Source organism: Oryctolagus cuniculus, chromosome 6 (genome assembly GCF_964237555.1).
Source record: "Oryctolagus cuniculus chromosome 6, mOryCun1.1, whole genome shotgun sequence".
Lineage (NCBI taxonomy): Eukaryota > Metazoa > Chordata > Mammalia > Lagomorpha > Leporidae > Oryctolagus > Oryctolagus cuniculus.
In genome coordinates this window covers 131,395,774-131,418,779 of record NC_091437.1, presented here as the reverse complement: position 1 = coordinate 131,418,779, position 23,006 = coordinate 131,395,774, and the positions used below count along the sequence as shown (strand labels likewise).

The 23,006-nt window shown below is 37.2% G+C and overlaps 1 protein-coding gene across 3 annotated transcripts in view; it reads right to left on the bottom strand.

The window, feature by feature from the left end:
- The window catches only part of OXR1 (oxidation resistance 1), an 825,596-nt gene that overhangs the window by 494,763 nt on the left and 307,827 nt on the right, over nt 1-23,006 (bottom strand). The gene's annotated exons all lie outside the window — the stretch shown is intronic.

Genomic DNA, 23,006 nt, shown 5'->3' with positions numbered 1-23,006 from the left:
TATTAAATTAGGGGTATGTCCTCAACCACAAAATAACAACATGTCTCTTGCAATTGACAACTGTGCTTATTAAAAGGGGAAAAAAATAGTTCTCCCACAGTCGAACATAGCGTCCACTCGCTGGTCACCAGATTAGAAAAATGTCATTGAATTCAAAACACCAAAATGAAAAATCAAATGACCATGGAAAATAACATTCCTCATTTGCATGTTTCTAAAATCTACTGCAATACAGAGTATGCTGTGCTCTATATTGACTTCTAGTGAATTTATAATTGGAATTTCAACTTTCTCCAAAAAGAGCATTTATGCTGGCAGGGAATTAGAAAATTTCCAAGATTGAACCTATAGTTCCAACAGCATGATTTAAAGCAAGAGTTAATCTTTACCAAGCTCAAAAGTAGTCATGATAATTCTCATTGTAACTGTTTCTCGACAGGAAGAGACTATTATTCCATTATCATGAAGTGATATTTCACATAGCACTACAACTACGCAGTATTAGGATAAAAAAACAGAAATGTACAGAAAGCAAAAAGTTCAAGAAAAAAATCAATATCCTCTAAATGCTCCTAAATTTCACACTGTTGATTAGGGCTCCAATGCACTTAATGATCACATGTATCAAATGACCACTTTTCCAAATGAACAATACTTCCAAAATATATCCTACACAATTTATAGGATTAGCCTTTCCACCTTACCCTATTCAGGTGATATCTGATTGACTGGCCTACTCAGATGCAATATCAGATGAAAACATGGGTACCTTTTATTAACATCTCATGGGGTATTATATTAATCTTAAAAAATTATTTATTTGAGAGGCAGAGAAACAGAAAGCTTCCGTTTACTAGTTTACTCTCCAGACACACACAACAGCCAGGGCTAGGCCAGGACAGAAGCTAGGAGATGGGAACTCAATCCAGGTCTCACATGTGGGTGGCAGGAACTCAGCAAATTGAGTCATCAGCACTGCCTCTCAGAAAGTACATTAGCTAGAAGTTGGTGTCAGGAGCCAGGAATCAAACTCAGGTATTACAATGTGAGTCACAGGTGTCTTAACAGGCATCTTAACCAGTGTCTTAAACTCTACACCAAACACTTGCCTTTGATGGGCCAGTGTTAAGATGAACCCATTTATAGAGCCCTAGTTATCTTACAACTGAACTCAGAATACCCAACAAATTACATAGGTTGACGGTTAATGTAAGCTTCATCAATAGCTTTCAAGAAACTATTGTAATTTTGGTTTTTCACAATTAACATCTTAAGATTTAATGCATCAGAGTGCACCAATCTGAATCACTCAAGTCTGAAGATGAGAATGGTTTAGTAAGTGAGGGAACCTGAACCTGAACCTGAACCTGAACCTGAACCTGAATAGAAACCTAGGGTAGTAACCAACTTTAGGTATGACCCTACATGATTTTTCCTCCAGGTATTCATGCCTCTGTACCTCTTCTCCCAAAAAAGCTAACTGACCTCTGTAACTAACAGAATATTGAGGAAATAAAGCAATGTGGCATCTGGGCCTTGGTCATAGATGGCATTATGGTTTCTGCCTGGTTTTCTTGGCTTGCTCACGCTGCTGGAAGCCAGACAACATGTTGTGAGAACACTGAGGCAGAGAGAGGCCCAGATGGGGAAGAACTAAGGCCTCCTGCCATCCTAAACCAAGCCTTCAGATAAATTTATTCTTGCCTGGAAAACAGCCTGAATCTCGCAAAGACTTCAAGTCAGAAACATTGGATCTCTTGGATAAATCCCACTTGATTGTGATGTAGTATTGTAGTTCAGTTTGGAAATATTTAGTAGAGAATTTTTGTGTCTATGAAGACCAAGAATATTGTAGTTTTCTTTTTGTGTTCTTTGTTTGGCTTTGGTATCAGAGTGATACTCTGTAAAAAGAGTAAACAGAGTTTCACAGTTATATCTTTTTAAATACTCTTTGGAGTTCAGAAAGTATTGGAGTTAGTCCCCCTTAAAATGTTTTGTAGAATTCAGTTTTAAAACCATCAAGTGGGTGTGTTTAGATTTTCTATATTTGCTAGATTTAATCTTAGTAGATATATGGATTTAGGAGTTTCACCATTTCTTTAAAGTTTTCCAATTTGTCAGCATACAATTAGTTGCTCATAGTTTCTTAGGATCCTCTGTATTTCTGTAGTTTCCTTTTTCCCTTGTTAGTCTGGCTGAAGGATTATCTATTTTGTCTAGCCTCTCAAAAAACTAAATTTTTGTCTTGTTGGTCTTTTGTGTTTTTTTATTTCTGTTCTGATTATTAGTATTTCCTACATCTTTCTAATCTGTGTTTGATTCATCCTCATTTTTCTTAGTCTTTGAGATGAATCATTAGATTTATTCGAATCATTAGATTTATTCTATTTTTTAATATAAGCATGTATCACCATAAATTTCTCTCTTAGTCCTGCTTTTGCTATATCCCACAAGATTTGATATGTTGTGTTTCCACTTTCATTTGTTCCAAGAAAGTCTGCATTTCCTTTTTCATCTCTTCAGTGATCCACTGGTCATTCAGCAGCATGTTGTTTCATTTCCATGTATTTGTAAATGTTCTATTGTTCTTCTTGTTGATTTCTAGTTCTATTCCTTTGTGCTCTGAGAAGATATAAGGTAAGATTCCCACTTTGTAAATTTACTGAGACTTCATGTGAGGCCTAATATATGGTCCATCCTAGAAAACGTTCCATGTGCTGATGACAAGAATGTGTAATCTGTGCCTACTGAGTGAAATTTCTGTAAATGTCTATTAGGTCCATTTGTACAACAGTACAGTTCAACTCTGATATATCTTTGTTGAATTTCTGTCTGGATGATCTTCCCAAAGAAGAGCTTGTTGTTGAAGTCCCCATGGGGGCATTATTTCTAACCTATATTTCTTTGTCCAGTGAAATTATCAATCAAATGTGAGATTAGAATAAAGACATTCTCAGGACACATAATACCTCAAATATGTACCTCCCCAGTTATATCAACTTCCTGTGGAAGTTATGGGAAGATGCCCCTAATGAAAATGATAAAGAGAATTTAAAGATGGGTGAGGAGAGGGAAATCCCAGACAAGAGAGAAGGAGAGGCTGGCGCCACGGCTCACTATGCTAATCCTCTGCCTGAGGCACCAGCACCCTGGGTTCTAGTCCTAGTTGCTCCTCTTCCAGTCCAGCTCTCTGCTGTGGCCCGGGAGTGGAGGATGGCCCAAGTGCTTGGGCCCTGCACCTGCATGGGAGAGCAGGAGGAGGCACCTGGCTCCTGGCTTCGGATTGGCACAGTGCCCGGCTGTAGCGGCCACTTGGTGGGTGTACCAATGGAAAAAAGGAAGACCTTTCCCCCTCTCTCTCTCTCTCTCACACTGTCTAACTCTGCCTGTCCAAAAAGAGAGAGAGAGAGAGAGAGAGAGAGAGAGAGAGAAAGAGAGAAGGAGAAGGCATTTTCAAGATAATAGTAAAGCAAAATTGTGTATGACAATTGTACAGAATTCCAGAGAACTTATTCAGAACAGAGCAAGAGGATAGAAAATATCACTCACAGGGGTATTTTTATGTGAAAAAAAAAATGATATGATACCTAATTTAATGAAGTTATTGAAGAGAAGTTCACATTTTTAAAAATATGACGCGGGAATACACTATTTATTAACTTAAGGCCAAATAAAACATTATTCCGTAGAGAAATGTAATCATATAATTAACTATGAATAACATTTTCATTGCAATAATATGAGCACCAGATGTTAATTTATTTGAAAATTGAGATAACCAAACGTAAAGATAGAAAATTCTAAAAAAAAAAATATTATTCCCAACTTCCAGAGCAGAGAATAAGATAGTATGGTATTTAGAAACACTGCATTAAACCCAAGGACAAAGCAGAAAAAAAATGTTGAACATGGGGTACGCATTTAGTCTAGCCCCTTAGTAAGATGCTGGTTAGGAGAGCCTGGATTTAATCTCTGGCTCTAGATTCCTGATACTGCAGACTCTGAGAAGCAGCAGTAATGATACAACTAATTGGGTCCTTTCCACCCAAATGGGAGCCTTGGTTTGAGTTCCAGGTTCCTAGGTTAGGTCACTGTCCATTCCCAGTGACTGTTGGCATTTACATGGTAAACCAGAGGCCAGGAGCTTGCTCTCTTTCTTACTGCCTCTCAAAGAAATCTTTTTAATTAAATGGTGAGCACTTTTGCATAAGAAATAAGAAAAGGATGAGGAGGAGGATGAGGCCAGAGCACTGCTATATTTTGTTATACACGTGTAAAACCAATGACCTTTAAATTAGACATGTATATTAATTTGGTTAAAAAAAGGAACTTAGGTTTTCAAAAAGCAAAGCTAATTGGCTTCTCAAAAGAGTACTAAAAATTTTACATCTAATAAAACACCATAAAAATTCCTCCACATATGACTTTAATGGGAGACAAACAAATTGCACCTCCAAAGGAAAAAAGTTACCTTTACAAAAATCAGAAATTTATTTTCTCCATCTCTTTTCCAATATAACTGATTAATAACTTTTTATACATAAAAATTCCTCCACATATGACTTTAATGGGAGACAAACAAATTGTACCTCCAAAGGAAAAAAGTTACCTTTACAAAAATCAGAAATTTATTTTCTCCATCTCTTCTCCAATATAACTGATTAATAACTTTTTATAGTAACACAAATCCAGAAATAGCTTCAAATACTAACATAAAACTCAATAAATAAAATGTATGTCTATTAGAAGAGGGTAAAAATTAGTTCACATGTACCAGAATCATAAAAAAAATTCGTTTGATGTTCCCAAAGGAGAACCATTTTGGTACAAGGAACTGGTTAAACTAATCTGTATAAAAGTATCAACATCAAAATTCAGGGCAATCAGATTCATATTGAACTTAATGAAAAATCAGCTCAAAAGATATGAGGAAACAATGTGCAAAGGAAGGTAATTTTAGAATAGGAAATGACCTAAACTTTGTTTGTTAAAAATCTAATTCTATTGTAGAGTCTATCACTTCTAGGTGTTTTATAGTGGAGAACAATCCTCAAATTTTGCTGTTTAGGATACAAATTGACTTTGAGTTACAGCAGAAAAGAGGGTGGCATTTGCCACAGAGGGTGAGCAGGTCACTGGGGATGTGTGCATCCCACATCAGAGTGCTTGGTTCAAGTACCCAATATGCTTCCAATTCCACCTTCCTGCTAATACACACCATGGGAGGCAGCAGGTGATGGTTCAAGCACCTGGGTTCCTGCCACCCACATGTCAGACTTGGGTAGGGTCCCCAGGTTTCTGGCCTGGCCCAGTCCTGGTTGTTGCAGGCATTTGGGGAATGAACCAGCAGATGGAAGAGTACTCTTCATCTGCCTCATTATGTTTCTTTCTCTGTCTCTCTGCCTTCCAAATAAAATAAAAACAAAATTTCAAAAATCTTTAATAAAATCCTCTATCTCAGTGACAGTTTACAAAACAAAAGAACCAAGTAATATAATTATACAAATGGTGACAAAATGAAAACACATTAGGGAGAAATAAAATGAATCTTAGACCTAGACACTGCTAAGAACAGATACTAGGCCTACAGAATTCAAGGAGTACATTACTGATTTAAAAACATGAGTAGCAGCCATAGCATTTGATACTGAATATATGTTTTGGGAATGTTTGAAAATAAAGCTGTATAGAGGAAACTATCCATCCACCCAACTAAGTAATTAATTAAATCTCACTTAAATCTAATGTATCTCAAATAAATATAATTTAAAAATCATTTTATTATGGTGAGTGTACTATGAGAAAAGTCATGAAAAGAAAGCTTTATAACTAACTGCTTCATAATTTAAAAATATTTAACTGGAATATTGCCTTAAATATTAACACTTAAAAGTAATTATTTACTAAATTTGATCCCCTGAATAGGAGCACTTTCACCCATGTTGTCTAAAGCTGTCTGCCTGTAAAAAAAAAAAAATACATACAAACTTTTTGGCTATCTTTTTTCATAAGATGTATTTTGAAGATTAAGGGGAAACGTTAATACAACACAGAATTTCCTACAAAATAAAATCATACAACAAAATAGTTAACATACAAATAAACAATGATTAGATTAATTGATGGGGTGAAAGCAGAAGAAAGTACTGTAACAACTTTAACTACAACAAATAAAATATTTTTCTATATAATGATTTTACCCGAGACTAACTAACAATTTCCTCTCATTTGAAAAAGAATAACACACATAATCAATTAATCTAGTTTTTATTCTTTTCTGTACAAAAACGCTATGCTACATAAAATGGCATACAGCAAAAGAAAGTTAAGTCTGGTACAGATTATTACACTTTTATTGCAACCAAAAATAAAGAAAATAAATTTAAACTATGTATTTGTTCATCCCTCTCTCTCTATATATATATAAAAATACTTATTTATTTATAAGTGTGTGTGTGTATTGAGTTGTTTCTTCTTGTGAATTACATTGTGATCACTTCCAACAATTAACCCCAATAAACAATGAATCTGAAAATCAAAGGAAGAATATGCCAAGATACTGAGATGATAACATTTTTGACACACGGGTAAATGAAGTGTATTTCTGAAAATAGTTTCACCTATTTCTTTTTGCTTTTTTAAAAGCTTGCCACTAGAAAATGCTAAGCTGTATATGTAGCTCACATTACCTTTCTGAACAGCTCGGATTTAGATATTTTAAAACAGAGAACCTTGTTTTAATGGATTTTTGGAATTATACATTTATTTGACTTCAAAGTAGGATGCACAATAATTAAATCCAACCTTTTTAGATGAACTCATAAATTTTTCACTCATAAGGCATAACTCTAGACTGTGACTTTAGGAAGGAGAGAAGATCAAATTCAAAATACTTATTCACAAGAAAATGTGTCTTCAAGCAAAAGACATAGAATGTACAAGGGATGAAAAGAGTTCACTTGTTTTTAAAGGAAATACGTGAAATAATTAGGAATAGGAGGAAATGAAACAAGAGTCTAGTTTAGCAAAGAAATTCAGTTTCCATTTATAGATTAGAAAGAGATTAAATAACGGCACTGTAACAAACTTGGGAGGATTTTACTTAAAATGTCACATATTTAATCAGGATTTCCAAGCATTAATCAGAAAGACTTATTGGAATCAATTTCCCCACAGAAATAATTAAAGTAATGTATACTAATGTGCCCAATTTTATTTAGTGAAACATATAAGATATTTTAGGGTAATGATTTGTACCATTTATAGATTAATCTGCACAGCTAAAAAAAGAGACATGAATAATGGTATTTAAGCTTTTTTCCATTTTTGTAAAGATGATTGAAATATATACTTGTTAAATCATTAATATATATTTCAATTTTAGAAGGTGAGTCATGTACTCAAATACATTTACCTGAAGTGTACTGGAGGGAAAGCCATACCAATTTAAAAATATTTAGTTAAACGTTATTTTTAAAATTTGATTTAAGAGATACAAATTTCATGTATTTCCTATGTACAGATTCAGGAACACAGTGACATTGTCCACCTTAACCTTCCTCCCACTCACGATCCCACCCTTCTTCCTCCCTCTCCTATTCCTGTTCTTAATTTTCACAAGGATCTATTTTTCACTTATTTTTTTAAAGATTTTGTTTATTATTTCTGATTTATTTGAAAGTAGAGTTACAAACAGTGAGAGGGAGAGACAGAGAAAAGGTCTTCCATCTGCTGGTCCACTCCCCAAATGGCAAAGGCCAGAGCTGGGCTAATCCAAAGCCAGAAGCCTGGAGCTGGTTCCAGATCTCCCATATAGGTGCAGGGGCCCAAGCACTTGGGCCATCTTCTACTGCTTTTCCAGGCCATAGCAGAGAGCTGATCAGAAGAGGAGCAGCCAGGACTAGAACCAGCACCCATATGCAGTCAGAAGCTTAACCTACTGTGCCAGAGCTCCAGCCCCTTCATTAACTTTATACTCATAAGATTAACCCTACACTAAGTACAACAAACAGAATGAAGAAAATAACACTGTTCCTCAACAAAGTAAAGGCTATTAAAAATCATCACAAAAATTTAATTAAAACAAGTTGATATACTATAAAGATTTATTTAAAATATGTAAAATATTTCATTAAATAAATATTTGTATTTTTAAGTATGTGTACCATACAGGCTACGACAACAAGGACTTTTATTTTTTTTTTTTTTAAACTTTTATTTAATGCATATAAATTTCCAAAGTACGACTTATGGATTACAATGGCTTTCCCCCCATACCGTCCCTCCCACCCACAACCCTCCCCTTTCCCACTCCCTCTCCCCTTCCATTCACATCAAGATTCATTTTCGATTATCTTAATATACAGAAGATCAGCTTAGTATACATTAAGTATGGATTTCAACAGTTTGCTCCCACACAGAAACATAAAGTGAAAAATAATAGATGATTTTTTTAAATGATGATGAAATCAGAGCAGACCTATTGTCATGTTTAATCCCAGTGAGAGTCAAGTTGGGAATTGATAATTTCTTTCTTTTTTTTTTTTTTTTTTTTTTTTACAGAGGATCAGTTTAGTATGCATTAAGTAAGGATTTCAACAGTTTGCACCCCCATAGAAACACAAAGTGAAATATATTGTTTGAGTACTCGTTATAGCATTAAATCTCAATGTACAGCACATTAAGGACAGAGATCCTACATGAGGAGTAAGTGCACAGTGACTCCTGTTGTTGACTTTACCAATTGACACTCCTGTCTATGGCATCAGTAATCTCCCTATGCTCCAGTCATGAGTTTCCAAGGCTATGGAAGCCCTCTGAGTTCTCCAACTCTTATCTTGTTTAGACAAGGTCATAGTCAAAGTGGAGGTTCTCTCCTCCCTTCAGAGAAAGGTACCTCCTTCTTTGATGGCCTGTTCTTTCCACTGGGATCTCACTCGCAGAGATCTTTTGCCAGAGTGTCTTGGCTTTCCATGCCTGAAATACTCTCATGAGCTTTTCAGCCAGCTCCGAATGCCTTTAGGGCTGATTCTGAGGCCAGAGTGCTATTTAGGACATCTGCCATTCTATGAGTCTGCTGGGTATCTCACTTCCCATGTTGGATCACTCTCCCCTTTATTTACTCCATCAGTTAGCGTTAGCAGGTACTAGACTTGTCTATGTGCTCCCTTTGACTCCCAGTCCCTTCACCATGACCAACCGTGAACTGAAACTGATCACCTGGAACAGTGAGATGGCATTGGTACATGCCACCTCGATGGGATTAGATCTGTAATTGATGCACAGTTATTCTTAAGTGTTGAAAATTAACTGAAATGTGATCCCTGTTAAACATGGTGGTGGGAATGGGAGAGGGAAGAGATGTATAATTTGGGACATGCTCAGGCTGACTTGCCCCAAGTGGTGGAGTTGGAAGCATACCAGGGGATTCCAACAAGGACTTTTAAAGCTACTTTTTACTCTATATGATTAAGAGAAGTAAGGTAGACAAATGTCCAAGTTTCTTGCAGACAAACATTCAACAAATTTGATTCTCTCTCTAAAAATGAGCAATGTACAGATGTTTACAATTACAGAAAAACAACCAAATCAATGCAGAAAAATTAAGATATTAGGGTAATTCATTCAAGACTTTCCTTTTCATATTTATAATTTTTTTTTTTTGACAGGCAGAGTGGACAGTGAGAGAGAGAGACAGAGAGAAAGGTCTTCCTTTGCTGTTGGTTCACCCTCCAATGGCCGCTGCGGCCGGCGTGCTGCGGCCGGCGCACCGCGCTGATCCGATGGCAGGAGCCAGGAGCCAGGTGCTTATCCTGGTCTCCCATGGGGTGCAGGGCCCAAGCACCTGGGCCATCCTCCACTGCACTCCCTGGCCACAGCAGAGGGCTGGCCTGGAAGAGGGGCAACCGGGACAGAATCCGGCGCCCCGACCGGGACTAGAACCCGGTGTGCCGGCGCCGCTAGGCGGAGGATTAGCCTAGTGAGCCGCGGCGCAGGCCCCCTTTTCATATTTATAATTTAAAAGGAAGTATGGGAGCATGAGTGGGAGGGAGGATAGGGTGGGAAAGATCACTATGTTCTGTATCTGTGTATATGAACTACATGAAATTTGTTCACCTTAAGTTAAAAAAAAAGAAAAAAAGAAAAACTGAAATAACTAAATATTACATGTCAAGAAAAAGACAAAAAACAAAAGACAGATTATTTTTTCTTGTTTCCCAAAAGTATTCAATTTATAGCTTTTGGTCTCTCATTGAACTTCACTGTCTTAGTTTCCAACTGATTCTCATTTTTTTAAGGCCTGTGGCCACCCTTGACTACTAAATTCATTGAACTGTGCATTTAGGAAAAAACATATTGCTGAATTCAAATATGGTAGGAAGTTCTATTGACTGAAGAATGATTCTAGAACCTGAAACAAAGACTTAACAATAAACTAGAGGAAGGTTACAGATGGCCATGAGCTCTTTATAAAAAGTCATGATTCCAATATTCCCAGCTACAAACGTTGCTATATATAGTTAGATCCTTCCTTAACTATTCCTGTATTAGCCATATTATCAGTAATTTAACAAAATTAATTTCCTTTTTGTCTACTATGCTTTTGATTTTCTCATGTGAGCAACACTACTGTTTTCTCTTAGAAGGGAAGGATGGCCCAGATTACATTTTTACTTCTTATTACAAAAAGGGTATAGTTCTACCTGTAATGTAATCAAAACACTGGGGATATCTGAGTCCTTAAAATAAAGATCATGTAACTTTCACGGAATCTTTAAAAAAAATATGCTAGCACTTGCTGCAAAGGCGATCCCATATCTAAGTGCCTGTTTAAGGCCAATTCAACTTAGAGCTAGTGTTTACCCACAGAGGCAGCAGATGATGTTTCTTTCTTTTCTTTTAAGATTTATTTATTTACTTGAAAGAGAGAGAGAAGAGAGGCAGGGAGAGGGAGAGGGAGATATATATATATATATATATATATATAGAGAGAGAGAGAGAGAGAGAGAGAGAATCTTCCATCCGCTGGTTCACTCCCCAGTTGGACCCTAGGGCAGGATCTGTGCGGATCTGAAGCCAGGAGCTTCTTCCAGGTCTTCCACGCGGGTGCAGGGGCCCAAATACTTGGGCCATCTTCCACCGCTATCCCAGGTCATAGCAGAGAGCTGGATTGGAAGTGGAGCAGCCAGGACTCACACCAGCCTCCATACAAGATAGTGGCACTGCAGGTGGTGGCTCCATCCGCTACACCACAGTGCAGTCCCGATGATGTTTCAAACACTTGGGGCCCTGCCACCCATAAGAGAGACCTGGACTGAACTCTGGGATCCTGACTTCAGCCAGCTCCAGTTCTGGCTATTGTAGGCATTTGGAAAGTGAATCAGTGAATGGAAGAATCTTTGTCTCTTTCAGATTTTCAAACAAAATAAAAATAAATAAAAAATTAAACAAGTCTTTTTTGAACTTTCAGAAACTAATTTATTTAACTTGTTAACAGATCTAGAAATTAACTTCAAAGAAGTTATTATTTAACTTGCCCCAAAATCAGACAGGTACTATATTTCTTAGGCTGTAAGGTCGACTTACTTCACTTTTTCAACTGTATTGTTGAAATCAGGATACTATTTACAATTCACAGTGTTATTATTTTACACAATTTTCCAGCAAAAGCTTCATAGTAGAAATTCAGACCTAGGTTTCTTCAAAAAAACAAAAGAAAACAAAACCCTGCTCCTACATGATTGCATTTCAATAGTTAGGTGGATTTAAACCTGGAGTTCAAAATCATCCTGAGCTCCTGCTCCCTATAAATTCCAAAATCTGAGCATATGTTAAAATTGGTTTCTATTTATTGGGCACTAAAAACAATCAAAATTTAGTAAGATTATTGCAATAAATGTTAAATATTGTATATTGCATGTATAACATGGAAGCCACCTTCCATGAATGAATGAATCAAATGACTCAATTTTCTAAACAAATCAGTACATAAATGAAACAAAATGACTGTAAAAAAATAGTACCGTATCTGTGACAAGCATTGCTTCCTCAAATCTTGTGATTCCAAGAATTCTGCCCATTACTTTAATTTTGGACAATTTTACAAATATGGCCGAGCAAGCAGATGTCTGGATGAGTGTAAATATGTTGGTTAAAAGGCACTACTTGCACATCAGGGTATCTGGGTTCAATTTCCAGCTCTGTTCCTGACTCCAGCTGCTTCCTAATGCAGACCCTGCAGCCGTGATGGCTCAAGTCATTGGGTTTCTGTCATCCACATGGGAGAATGTCTAAGACTGACTCTCCCAGCACTAGCTTTAGCCTCAACCTGGCTCAGGGCCATTGCAGGCATTTGGGAAGTGAACCAGCAGACCAGAGCTGTTACTGTCTTTTTCTTTCTCTCTTTACTTCTAAAATATGTAAGTAAATGAGGAAAATAGTTGTAAAAATTCAAAGCAAAGGGGCTGGTGTAGTGGCATAGCAGATTAAGTGGTAGCCTGCAGCACCAACATCCCATTTGGGTGCCAGTTCAAGTTCCAGCTGTTCTACTTCTGACCCAGCTCCCTGCTGGTGTTCCTGGGAAAGCAGCAGAGGCTGGCCCAAGTCCTTGAGCCCCTGCACCTATGTAGGAGACCCATAAGAAGCTCCTGGCTCCTGGCTTTGGCCTGGCACAGCCCTGGCTATTACTGCCCTTTGGGGGAGTGAACACTTTACCTACCTCTCCATCTCCCTCTCTGTCTCCCTCTGTAACTCTGTCTTTCATGTAAATAAATAGTTTTTTAAAATTGAAAAGAAAAATTCTTGTGTTATTAAAGTCCCAGATTGTATAAGACTTCTGTTTTATCACTTTAAATTTTTAGACCTAACATTGTCACATTTTACAACATACGGAGTTAAGGGGTCACTACGAAATATTTCAGTTCTAAACCCAAACTATCATCTTACATCCTAAACAGAGAAGAAAAAGAATGTTGGGGAGAAACTGAGATTTTCCAACACATTTCTACAGAAATATCCTGGTAGGAAGTATATGAAGAGATTGTTTTTTCTCTTGGAAGACGAAGTATTGAGACACAGTGTTCCCATCCTCAATTCAATCGAATCTCTTCAAACACAAAATACTGACGAGTTCCTTTCTCAATACCTGTACCACTGACTCACACGAAAGAGTAACTGAAGCAGTGATGTCACTCACGGGTTACCTTCTGATCTGCTACTACAGTGTCTGTGCAGCACAGTCTTGAAGCCACAGACGACTCACTGAACACTTTGGGTGGAAGATTTGTAGAGCATCATAAAAACAATGACTCATGCATTTCATGCTGCAAATAGCTCAATTTGTTGAATTAATTCGTGTTTCTAAACATATTAACTATGTGATCTATGTAAAACAGGGTACACTGTACAGGTCTAACAGAAATTGGGAAATCAATGGAACAAAGTAATGTGGAGAAAGGAAATATTTTGCTTAAGATTTATGTTAGTTTGAAAGGGAGAGCTGCAGAGAGAGAGAAAGAGGGGGAGGGGTGGAGAAGGAGAAAAGGAGAGAGAGAGAGAGATCAATCTTCCATTTGCTGGTTCACTCTCCAAATGGCTGCAATGGCTTTGGATGGGCCAGTTCAAAGCCAGGACCCATGAGATTCATCCAGGCATCCCACATGGGTTCACAGGCCCAAGGACGTAGCCCATCTCCCACTGCTTTCTCAGGCACAATTAGCAGAGAGCTGAACCGGAAGTGGAGGAGCCAGGACTTGAATAAGCACCCATATGGGATGCTGGTGTTGCAGGCAGCAGCTTTACCCATTATGCCACATGCCGGCCACAGGAATTCTTTTAGGTCACTCACTAGACCTAAAATAAACTATAACACAAAGTGGCTTAAATACAAATCTTAGATTGACATGAAATATGGAAAAACCAGGGCCCAAATAATCAAAGTAGTGGATGCAAAGACATCATGGTTGGGGGAGGGGAGGGTAGTATTTGTAGCACAGCAGACATCATGGGGCTCAGTTGGGGACGTGCTCAATTGAAAATCTGAATATATGAAACAGGTCAGAACCATGGTCAGGGTGCTAAGCAGAATACTGAGAGGTTTAGGAAGACTGACTGTTCTCAGTAGACATGATGAATTTATTAAATAACTCTGTAATTTCTCCTAATTCAATATATACAGTCTTATCTTCATGCCTTCCCCAAATTCTATACCCCAAACATAAACAACTACTATTTTTATCTCTCTCAAACATGCTTTAGATTTTTCTGTCTCTTTGGTTATGCAGATTCTTTACCTACAAGGCTTTCACCTCACTTCTTTCTCATCATTTGACGAAATCCTATTCATCTTTCTCAAAACAGGTGACATGTCATCTTAGTACCATTTTAAAATTGTTCCAAAGCAGTTCAGAAAATCTTCAAAATATGTCTCTTCCTGGAGGAACCTCCTGGCTCCTGGCTTCAGATCAGCCCAGCTCTGGTCATTGCAGTCATCTGGGGAGTAAACCAGTGGATGGAAGACCTCTCTCTCTCTCTTTCTCTCTGTCTCCCCCTCTTTGGAACTCTGCTTTAAAATAAATAAATATTTTTAAAAAGATGTCTTTCACAAAACTTTCATCTAGATTCATTCACCCACTATTGAACTTCATCAACATATATTTTATATGAATTAACTATTTTATCTAGGCCATAAATTACTAACAAAAGGTGTTTCTAAATGAGACCAAGGTATGGACAAGTGTGTTGTAGACTGCCTCAATAGACATTTGTTGATGCCAAAATATTGGGAGTGATCCTTACAATATAGAAATAGTGACTCAATGTTGATATGAGAGAATCTGAGAAAGTCATGCTCTTACTTATCACCCTACCTCCAAACACCTAGAAAAAACACATAAGATTGGATGGACCAATTTTCCTGGGTACAATTACATTCTGAAAATTACAACACACACCATTATTCTTCCTGACAGAAACAGTATTATTTGTATTATATTCCTCTCTAATGTGCTATATTCTGCAATAGCCTGCATTTACTAAAAACTATTTTTTGCAAAAGGATTTTTATATACTTGTCCCACACTGATATTGACTTATTTTGACCAATGACTTGTGGAAAGAACTGATAAGTGTAAGAGAAGCTCTTGGACCTATTATGAGGTCTGACATGATCCTTTTTACTGTGTTATGAGACAGGTAATATTCTAGATACAGGACACCATGGGTCCACAGTGAAATGAGGCTATGGAAAGTTGCAACTAAAATGCACAGATATGTAGCATGAGTGAGACCTAAGCTTTTAAGGTTTAAAACACTGCATTTTAGAGGTTAATTGAACATACAACAGTCTACCTTATTCCAATTCATTTTATGTGCGTATAAATACACGAGGTTAAAGAAATGTATTCCATTTAAACACGCACAAACACACATACACACATCTTTCTTATGTTTTGTTTCACAGTCGCTGAGAAAGAAGGGAGAGCGTCAAACTGTACAGATTAGAAAAGGTTCTCAGATTCTATTCTATTCATTCACCTTTAGGAAATACTGCAGAAATCACAGGAATTGCAGAGACAGAGACTAAATTCATTATGATCGATTCCTCCTGTAAGGAGTTATTTTCCCCCAATCCTTAGTTGATATACATCAATATAAAGCAATGAATCTGATAGAAAAGGCAAACAAATAATACTTATTATAAAAATATTTTTTGCCTTTACAGAAAATTTCATTGCCATATTTCTTTGCTAGATTTATACTTGGTGCATGGCCAGATCACTGCTACCCACAATGATACATTTTCTGTGTCTGCCAGGGCACTAGCTTACCAGAAATGATCTGTTCTCCATGTTAAACATCTGCTCTGTATTCATTAAGTATCTAAATCAGTTTTTGTTTTTGTTTATGTCCTTCATCTTGTACATTTCTACTTTTTCAAAATGTGCATAGGCAAATTTTTGCACATATGTGAAAATGCATTGTCAATTCATATTTATTCTGAATCATAAGATTAGTAAAGAAGAAAAATGTGTAGTATAAGGCAATATAACTGACCTAAGACAAAATAAAACTATATCATCAGACACATAAATTCTGAGTTTATTTGTCTAATGTCTTCTCAGTTATAGGATTTGTCACTTCATGTAGATACCAAAGGAATGAGTGATGCAGCCATCAGTCATGCAGATTATTGAAAACAGATTAATGCACTGATAATACTGTAGAATCACCCTCAGGAGGTTTGTATGAGGATTAAATTATAACACACATGTGGCTTAGCCGTTTCAGGCGCAGTAACCTCTGTATGTCAGGAAAGACATTGAGCATGGGCACCATCAGAACTGAACATGTGCTTGGATTCCTAACGTACAAAAGGACAATATTTTTTAGGAAAACTCTACTGGCAGAAACAACATTAATGACCTACTCAGTTCAAAATAAATGAATAGAAATTATAACAAAAACTTTAGGGGTAATTGTATCAAAATGGGCTAGGAATTAGCATCAGAACCTGAGATTACTATTATTCCAGCATTTTCTTTCCACTCTTGAACCTGCCTGAGTCTTTGATCCAATTTCAAGGACTGTAAAGACAAAAAGTTACAGCCTGTCCAAGGACAGAATGCACACTGGCCTCACCACTACTCATCAATATAATCCATGTCATGATTAGTATTTAATCAATCATGGGAAGCTAATGAGAAAACCAGAGCTCAAAATGGATCTAGTTTTATATGTATCTCCTACTAGTAAGAACTGAAGCAAGTTACTTAACTTCTCTTTGCCTAGATTACTCGATTATAAAATTGACTAATAATGGTACCTTCCCTCCATAAGTGTTATAAGGAATATAAGAGAAATCACCTGCAAACCACTTAGGAATGAGCTTATAGTCATTATTATCCAGAAGAGTTGAGGCAATCACGAAAGTCTTTTCACACCTGCATTTAGGAACAGCCCTGGAAGGATACCTTTAGGGAACTCATCTGTGGCTAGGCGAAAGTTGAGATATTGATGGCTTCAGGTAAACAAGGAAATGAAAGGAAGTAAGGGTAGAATGCAAGTTGACAATAAACTCAAGAGAGTATAAGAACTGCCGACTGCAGCAACCAGCAGGAGACTGAGAACAAGACTGGTTTTGGAAACTGCTACATGGTTGGACTCTTCCTTGTCGAGTAAGACACTTAAATGAACAACAATTTCAAGAACTAATGAAAGCAGCTACCTCCGGGAACAATCACTAGGAAAAAGCAACATTACAGGTCAGGTTAGAAGACTTTCTGGCTGTGAGATTGCAACCAAGGAAGCCTGACTCAATCTCCAGAGAAAAGCATTTAGTTTGCACTATCCTTTAACATGCAGAGGAATGTGCAACTAAACAACTGATAATACTTCATTTTACACCTCCCTAACAATAAGACCAATGACTAATTTACCTATTTCTCCCACATTGTCTAGTCTTTTAGCTGTATCTAATATTTTTTCACATGATAGTTGCTCAAAAAATCTTTTGCATGGAAAACACATTTGTTCCAAATATTCTGACTTGTTAAGAATCCCAAAATCAGCAGATGGTAACTGGTCAGCCTGTAAAATGTAATCAAGTCTTCAGATTTTTGGAGGATTTTGCCAAGTACCACATCTGCACTCAAAAAAGCAAGAGAAATTACTAGATGCCACCACCTCCAATCACTGAAGACACTGTTATATAATGAGTCATGGAGTCTATAATGAGGTTATCATATACACAGTAGTATCTTTCATTTTTGAATTGGTATCACTCATGCCAGGTGTTCTCTTTTAATAGCTATGGTGAAGTTCAATGTTTAACACTTATTTAAAAATTTAAAACTTTTTTTTGTATTTGAAGCATCAACTAATGCCATTTCCCTCAGATTTTGGTAAGCCTATTAAGTCTGCTTTGGTAGTGACCCCATACTTTTATGTTAACCATTGTATCCGCAGGTATACATAATTATCTTTTTGTTCTTTGAAATACCACATGGCTTATAGAAATTTAAATTACCTATCTACAGTATCTCAGGCCTGCTACCCAGTGTGGGGGTTCTAGCAGTCTTCTATTTCCTTACAGTCCAGGAGAAGGGAGACAAAAATTAGTCAACAGCTCTTGATTTGTAGTATTGCTATGCTAAGGGTAAATCACACAGAGTTATTAGGAAAACAGGTAAGAACACTAACATCAAAATTTGGAAGGTTTCCTAAAAGATGGAGCATAAGTTAAGCTTTAAAGAAGTAGTAAAGGTTAGTTTTTGTGACCCTGTGTGTTGAGTTCTTTTTTTTTTAACTTTTATTTAATGAATATAAATTTCCAAAGTACAGCTTACAGATTACAATGGCTTCCCTCCCACCCGCAACCCTCCCCTTTCCCACTCCCTCTCCCCTTCCATTCTCATCAAGATTCATTTTCGTTTCTCTTTATATACAGAAGATCAGTTTAGCATACATTAAGTAAAGATTTCAACAGTTTGCTCCCACACAGAAACATAAAGTGAAAAATACTGTTTGAGTACTAGTTATAGCATTAAATCTCAATGTACAGCACACTAAGGACAAAGATCCTACATGAGGAGTAAGTGCACAGTGACTCCTGTTGTTGACTTAACAAATTGACATTCTTGTTTATGGCCTCAGTAATCACCCTAGGCTCTTGTCATGAGCTGCCAAGGCTATGGAAGCCCCCTGAGTTCACTGACTCTGATCATATTTAGACAAGGCCATAGTCACAGTGGAAGTTCTCTCCTCCCTTCAGAGAAAGGTACCTCCTTCTTTGATGACCCGTTCTTTCCACTGGGATCTCACTCGCAGAGATTTTTCATTTAGGTGTTTTTTTTGTTTGTTTGTTTTGTTTTTGTTTTTTTTTTTTTCCCAGAGTGTCTTGGCTTTCCATGCCTGAAATACTCTCATGGGCTTTTCAGCCGGATCCACATGCCTTAAGGGCTGATTCTGAGGCCAGAGTGCTGTTTAGGACATCTGCCATTCTATGGGTCTGCTGTGTATCTCACTTCCCATGTTGGATCATTCTCTCCCTTTTTTATTCTATCAGCTAGTATTTGCAGACACTATTCTTGTTTCTGTGATCCCTTTGGTTCTTAGTCCTATCATTATGATCAATTGTGAACAGAAATTGATCACTGGGACTAGTGAGATGGCATTGGTACATGCCACCTTGATGGGATTGAATTGGAATCCCCTGGTATGTTTCTAACTCTACTGTTTGAGGTAAGTCAGCTTGAGCATGTCCCGAATTGCACATCTCTTCCCTCTCATTCCCACTCTTATATTTAACAGTGATCACTTTTCAGTTAAGTTTCAGCACTTAAGAAGAATTGTGTATTGATTGCAGTATTCAACCGAAAGTATTAAGTAGAATAAACAAAAAAAATACTAAGAGGGATAACATATTAAGTTGCTCATCAACAGTCAGAGTGAGGGCTGATCAAGTCACTGTTTCTCATCGTGTTCATTTCACTTTAACAGGTTTCCTTTTTGGTGCTCAGTTAGTTGTCACCTATCAAGGAGAACAAGTGGTATTTGTCCCTTTGGGATTGGCTTATTTCACTCAGCATAATGTTTTCCAAATTCCTAACAGGGATCACTTTTCAGTTAAAATTTAAACACCTAAGAATAATTGTGTGTTTATTACAGAGTTCAATCAATGGTACTAGAACAAAAAAATACTAAAATGGATAAAGTATTACATTGTACATCAACCGTCAGGACAAGAGCTGATCAAGTCACTGTTTCTCATAGTGTCCATTTCACTTCAACAAGTTTCCCCTTTGGTGCTCAGTTAGTTGTCGCCAATCAGGGAGAACATATGATATTTGTCCCTTTGGGACTAACTAATTTGTTATTTGGAGAAGTCTAATATGCACACTTTCCTATATCTGTCTACTTGTCAAAAATAAAATTAAACAAAGCATATGAAAATCTGGAAATCATACTTTTAAGACAGTATTACACCCCAAAGTAATTTATAATTTATCTGTGTGCAGTTCCATGAAATGTTGGCAAAACAACAGGCCTGTATGAATTCAATAAAACATGGTGTACCTGGATAAAACTGAGGACTTGGTAACAATTGACTTTTACTGATAACTTCATCTAAATCAATGCTCCAAAGTGAGATCTATAGATGAGCCTGCTCTGGAAACACTTTCTGGTTTGTGACAAAAAAAAAAAAAAACAAAAAAAAACAAAAACAAAAAAAAAAACAACAACCACCTTGCGCTAGAATAAATATTGAGGCATTGTTTCTTTTTTTTTAATTTTTATTTAATGAATATAAATTTCCAAAGTACAGCTTATGGATTACAATGGCTTCCCCACCATAACGTCCCTCCCACCCGCAACCCTCCCCTTTCCCACTCCCTCTCCCCTTCCATTCACATCAAGATTCATTTTCGATTCTCTTTATATACAGAAGATCAGTTTAGCATACATTAAGTAAAAATTTCAACAGTTTGCTCCCACACAGAAACATAAAGTGAAAAATAGATGATTTTTAAAATGATGATGAAATCAGATCAGACCTATTGTCATGTTTAATCCCAGTGAGAGTCAAGTTGGGAATTGATAGTTTCTTTTTTTTTTTTTTAACAGAAGATCAGTTTAGTATACATTAAGTAAAGATTTCAACAGTTTGCACCCCCACAGAAACACAAAGTGAAATATACTGTTTGAGTACTAGTTATAGCATTAAATCTCAATGTACAGCACGCTAAGGACAGAGATCCTACATGAGGAGTAAGTGCACAGTGACTCCTGTTGTTGAGTTTACAAATTGACACTCCTGTTTATGGCATCAGTAATCTCCCTATGCTCCAGTCATGAGTTTCCAAGGCTATGGAAGCCTTTTGAGTTCTCTGACTCTTATCAATGGAAAAAAAAAATCTTGCTATGAGAAAAAAAATTATCAATTTACTTTTTGACACAGACTCCTTATGCTGTCACAGAGCAAGTAGCAAAGTTGCAAATCAGTACTTTAAGTAGCACTAATCTAAATGAGGATCACCCAAATAGGACAGTTTTCTTCCTTCACACCCAATATTGAATCCATCAGTAAATCCTATGTGGACGGCAATTTTGTGCACTAGCATCAAAATAAATCCCAAATCCAGCTACTTTTACCACCTCGACCACTACAGTCATAGTCCAAACAGTCATTATTTCTTTTCCATCTCTGGCTCTGCTCACTCAATGGTCTCTCTACCTCTGCCCTTGCACTGCAGCAGTCCTACATCCTTGGCTACCAGAGACAATTTCAATGCACCAACTGCACCGAAGGGTATCTCTAAGCTTAACTAATGACTTTAATAATCTCTGAGGACCACTCCTCTGTTTTCTTGCTACTTCACTGGCTGCTCATTCTCAGCACTCTTCCCTTGCTCCTCCTTACCATCCCATCATCTAAATGTTGGTCTACCCCCAGGTCAACCCTTGGGTTCCTTCTCTCTTTTCTATCCACATCCTATTATTGTTCCCCATCCCTCACACTCAGACTCTGTTACATCACTGGAATGTATCTCCTTCATTTCATTGTTTTTATTTATGCACATGCTTAATTGCTGACTGTCTCTATAAACTAGCATGCGAAGTCTGTGGAAGCAGGAATTTCTTTGGATTTAGTCACTTTTTTCCACTCTTTGACAGAGTGAACTACACACACACATATAATTGTGTGTGTGTGTGTGTGTATACTCAATGAGTAAATGAACTGGAAATTCTTGAAACAGAATGAAACTGACAGGCAGTTTATTATGCAGGTACCTGAAGTATATAATGCAAAATGTATATTTGATTAAGCAGGGTCCTATCTCAATTCTGAATAGACTCTCACTCATGACAGCCTATAGGGAATGTCTGGATCTTCATTCTTCCTTTGTCACTGGATATTTTTACCCCATACTTCATGTTGTTCTGCATCATAACAGTCTCTTCCTTATATCAGAGTCTGTACTGCAAATAACAGTGAATACTCAGGCATTCTGTGAGCAATCCATGAAGAACAGTGTCCATGTACTTAGTGTTACTACTTGGACTTCTGCAGGACTCTCTCTCTCTTTTCTTAATTTCACATGGCCTGAAGGAGGCTCTCACGTCCTCTAATACATATCACTTGGCATGACTAACTGCTAATTGCCCAGGAACCCCATCTGCTTGCATGGCCCACCAGTACTAGGCTGCAGCTATAGATGCTAACTAGTAACCTCTGAATTCTGCATTGAGGTGGCCAAGGCAACAAGATGTACTTCATACCTCACTCCTTTTGGTAGAAGAACTTTGGTAGAAAACTGAGGCACAGGAAACTCCACCATCACATAGAAGTGTGGACCCCACCCACCTCTCATATTGGATAGGAAGCCTTACCTGATGGGTCCTGCTCAGAAGAGCTCTGTTCTGTTAACTGTGTCTGCTAGAAACAGACATTGATTAAAAAAAAAAACTTGGAGGCAAATTGCCAAAGTAAATGTGCATATTAATTCTGTTTACCAATCTCCTATGGATACAAAGTGAGAACTATTTTGTTTTGCCACCAAGGCCATAGTTTTTTAAGCCATCAGTTCCTTAAATACAGCACAACAGAGTTCTTTTATGCTCATGTTACTTTCTTTTGTACAGAATTTTGTAAAGGGACACTTTCCCCACTACAATTCCTAGGAAGGAGAAACCTGTCTTTCCTATTATATCAGCACAAGTGACAATACACATCTTAGGACATTCTGTGATACATTCTGAGAAACTGGTGTTTATTGCATTTTCTCCTCTAAATGGAAGTGAGCTAACCAAGACTTCTCAAAAATGTACCTGCAGACCACTCAGACAACACCTTCCTAGGCAATGTTTTCTGGTGACTGAATTACAAAAGGCAGAGCACCTCATCTTAAAGCTTAGTAACCAGTGCCTTTTTTTTTTTTTTTTGCTAAAAGGGCTTATCTGATAACCCTTCTCAGAAGAAATTATTATCCATGCGATAGGCATCTATC